Consider the following 4,857-nt stretch of genomic DNA (forward strand, 5'->3'; position numbering starts at 1 on the left):
TATTTGTCTATACAAATTCTGTAGTTATTTTGTCTAATTCTATAAAATGTACTATTTGTCTATACAAATTCTGTAGTTATTTTGTCTAATTCTATAAAATGTACTATTAGTATTTTGATCAGCATAGCTTTAAATGTATCAATTCATTCAGAAATTATTGATAATGTTACTTATCCTAATTATGAACATCTTTCCAAATATTTATTTCTGCCTCTATTTCTATAAATATTGTTTCATACATGGGTAAAGCAAGTAAGTCTGTCTTTACCACTATTATTTTATATGATGCTAGATGATGGCTATAGATATAAGAAAAAGAAACTGAGGGAAATTGAGGAACTTGACTAAGCATAAGCATAGAAGAAACAAAACCATCATTTCTTTTTTAAGGCAATTGGGGTTAAGTGATTTGCCAAGGGTCACACAGCTAGTAAGTGTGAAGTGTCTGGTTTAAAGCTGGATTTGAACTCAGGTCCTTCTGACTTCAGGGCTGGTGCTCTATCCACTGTACCACCAACTGTCCCCCAAACCAACATTTCTTGCAGATAATATGATGTTCTATTTAAAGAACCCTAAAGATTCAATGAAAAATGAATCAAAACAATAATTTCAGTAAAGTTGCAGGATATAAAATACATCTATATCGATTATTAAGCTTTTTTTCTATACTACCAACAAAATCCAGAAGGAAGAGGTAGAGAAATTCCATTCAAAATAACTACTGAATGTATACAATATTTTGGAGTCTACCTATCGGGATACATAAAAGAAATATATCAATCCGGCCTCAGACCAAACACTTGACACGTACTAGCTGTGTGACCTTGGGCAAGTCACTTAACCCAGACTGCCTCACTAAAAAAAAAAAAAAGAAAGAAAGAAAAAAAGAACTATATCAATACAACAAAATACTCTTCTTCTTCTTTTTTTTTTTTTAGGCAATTGGAATTAAGTGATTGGCCCAGGGTCACACAGCTAGTAAGTATCAAGTGTTTGGTCTGAGGCCAGATTTAAACTCAGGTCCTCCTGACCTCAAGGCTGGTGCTCTATCCACTGCGGCACCTAGCTGCCCCCAACAAAATACTCTTGATAGAAATAAAGACATACCTAAACAATTGGAGGAAAATTAATTTTCATGATTAGGCCGTGCCAATATAATAAAATTACGATATTGTCTAAATTAGCCTACTTAGCCAGTGCCAAACCAATGAAATTTTCATAGAGTTGTTTTATAGAGCTAAGAAAAAAACTCCAAAATTTTTCTGGAGGACCAAAAGGTCAAGAATCTCAAGGAAGATAATGAAAATGGATGAGGAAAAAAGGCAGGGGGCTAGTATAAGGAGGCCTCAAACTATACTGCAAACCAGTAATCACCATGTTTATTAGGTACTGATTAAAAAATTGAAAAGTTGATCAGAGGAACAGATTAGTTTGACAACATACAGAAGCAAACTAGCATAGTGGCATAGTGTTCTACTGGGGAGAAGACGAAATGACTGAGGAAACAAAGGTTCAAGATTACAAGAATTTTGGTTTATGCATGGCAATTGCTCAACAAACCAGGATCAAGCTCCCTCAGCTTAGGGCTGGACCCTGAATATAGGAGGAGACAGACTTTTATACACTAAAAACAATTAATCAAATAAGACCAATTAATTAAAAGGAAACATTATAACATTAGGTAATCTGATTTCTAATTAGAGGAAAGACTGGGGACTTTCCAAATGGGGCGGGAGAGAGTGAACAGGTACAATTCCCTGAATTCAGGAAAAGAGGTGTCCCACTCCCCCCAAGTGTCTCTAAACAATCAAAGGAACATGAAAACAATAACTGATTGATCAGTATGGGGCCAGTTTTCAGATAAGACACATGGTTTACTTAAGATGTACAGTTGTAAGAAAATTCCTTGCAATCTTTAGATATGATTGGTTTTCAGTATAATCTAGGCCCTTAGTTAAGGGTCTCTAAGCAGTAAGTAGAAGTGGTCCAGCTTTCCAGTCACACAGTGCTAGGTTCAAACAATTCAATAAGGTTTTCTCCCAAGTCCTCACAATTGAATAAAGTTTTCTCACAAGACAGAATTGGACTAAACCCATAATTGAATAGAAAGGGAACTGAGCTAGCTCCAGGATTGAGTCACAAGATGGAGTGTGGTTCACTTAATCACTACAATTAGCCACTTGCTGTCCTAATCCTCTCAATTCCCTCACTACTGAACCCAAAGACCCCAGCTACTGGGGTAAGGACTCACAATTCAACAAAAACTTCTGGGAAAACTAGAAAGCAGTCTGGTGGCAATTCGGTTTAAATAAACATCTCATACCATATACCAAGATAAGCTCCAAATGTATACATGACTTAAATATAAAAAGTTACATCATAAACAAATTAGAGGAACAGGAAAGGAAATACTTTCCACAACTATGGAGTGGTGAAGAATTAATGACCAAATAAAGGATAGATGGGATTGAAGAAGATAAAATGGGCCATTTTGATTATATAAAATTGAAAAGTTTTTATAAAAACAAAATCAGATAAAGTTAGAAGGGAAACAGTTAACTGGGGAAAAAATCTTTGCAGACAGTTTCTTTGACAAAGGTCTGACATCTAAGGTATATAAAGAACTGAAGAGCTTTGAAAGTAACATGTTGAATTTATTATATACTTAAAAAGAAAAGCAAGGTGTGCATCAGAGATTCATAGTTACATGTATACCTCATTAACTGTTCTATCCATTACCACTAATTCTGCTCCCTAAGGCCAGCATAATCACTCTTCCTCCCATAACATGACAGCCCTTCAAATATTTGAAGTTTGCTGTTATGTTCTTCTGTCTTCTTTTCTCTAGGCTGAGCATCTCTGATTCCTTCACCCAATCCACATATAGCATGATCACAAGGCCCTTCACAGTGGTGCAGTGGAAAGTGTCCTGGATTTGAAGTCAGAGTACTTGGTTTAAAATTCACCTCTACTTATACCTTTACTTACTCTCTGACCTTGAGCAAATCACTTTCTTCTCTACCTCAGTTTTCTCATCTATAAAATGAGGGTGTTGTGCTACAGGACCTCAAAGGTCCCTTTTAGCTATAAAGCTATGATCCCATGAACAACCTCGTTGCTCTCTCACAGGCAGTCTCTAACTTTTCAATGCCCTTCCTAAAATGTATTACCCAGAAGTGAATGCAATATTTTAGTTGTGGTCTTACTAGGGCAGAGTACAATGGGACTATCACCTCCCTAGGTCATGGGCTATCCTCCCCTTTCCACTATCTGCAAGAATAGCATAAGGAACTTTGTCAAGTGCTTTGCTAAAATCTAGGTCCATTATACCTACAGTAATCTTTTGATTTACCGGTATGGTAATCCTGTCAAAAAAGAAAATGAGGTTAGTGTAGCATGATCTATTCATGATGAAGTCATGCTGGGTGTTTGTGATTCCTCCTTCCTTTCCTAGACAAGTAGTTTTCAAAGTATGGTCTGGAGACTCCTGGAGGTCCCTGAGACTCTTTCAGGAGTCGACATGAAAACTACTTTCATAATAATACTAAGATGTCTTAATTTCTAATATAGTAAAGACGGATAGACATAATCCACATAAACAAAAACTCTTTGAGGTCTTCCCTCATTTTTAAGAGCATAAGATGGTCCGGAGACCAAAAAGTTTGAGAACAGTTGGTCTAGATACTAACTAACCATCCTCCTTAATGAAATGACCTTGGAGCGTTACTACTTTTGGGGGCAGTGCTTTGCCTCTGAGATATTTAATCTAGACCACATTTAATGTTGGAGGGTGCTGGGATAGACTGAAGCCCAGTAAAGTTGCAGATTCTGCAAAGTGGCAATGCCTGAGCCCCTGGTCCTGTTTGCTTGAGCAGAAGCAACTGGGAGAGTCTTTATATAGTGCTCTTTATAACAGCTATGAGTTAAACATAGGTATCCAAGCTTTATTTTTTCTGAGAGCTGGACTATTTAGCAGCAGGTACTCTCTCAAGATCCAGATTGTAAATGAGGGTGATGGCAGTCAGGGGTGATGGAGAAATAGTTATCAACCTGAACAAGATTTTTTTTTTCCTTACTTGGATTGGAATTGTGGATTGAATGGAAGTCAGTATATGATGCCTGCTGTTGTTGCTTTGATATTAATATACTTACGCTTATGTTACCACTTTGATTTAAGTATGTTTTTTTTAAGGTGATTTTGGTAGAGAGGATTCAATGAGACACAGCTTGAAGGTAGCAGTGAGGCAAGGCTAGTAAGTGGAGACCGCCAGCCAACTGATTTGATTATCAGAGACACAAGCACATCCCAAACCAAGAAGTTAACCCAGTATCACCCACACAGTGGACAGAACTATGCAGTGATTGGCCACTAGCTTTCCTGAGTTCCTGACTGGCAGGTTGGTTTGATACAGTATCCTCTGGTGCTAGGTAGTATCTGTTACAAATACAGCACCTTCTAAAACTCTGCCAGCAATTGAAGTAAAATTTACTAACCTCTAGTTTACAGAATACATCCTCTTAACTTTCTGAAAGCTCTTTACCTTTCTCCAGTCTCATTACACCTATTCTACTCTTAATCAGTCTTTCCAATATTACTGAGAATGGCTCACCAAAGACATCTGCCAATTCTTTCAGAACCCTGGGATTTAGTTCATCGAGGCTTCGGAAACAAATGACTTTATCTTTGACAGCTAGTCACCTTCTTATCTCCTTACTTAAATGTTAGACTTTTCTCAGAGATATCTGATTCAAAGATTCATACACACCCCCAGTTACTAGCTTCTCTTCTTATTCTATCTACATCGATTTTGTTCGTGCAAACCCTTTTTGATTTTATAGAATTAAAGTTGTCTGTCT

Source organism: Vombatus ursinus, unplaced genomic scaffold (genome assembly GCF_900497805.2).
Source record: "Vombatus ursinus unplaced genomic scaffold, bare-nosed wombat genome assembly UNPS02007284.1, whole genome shotgun sequence".
Lineage (NCBI taxonomy): Eukaryota > Metazoa > Chordata > Mammalia > Diprotodontia > Vombatidae > Vombatus > Vombatus ursinus.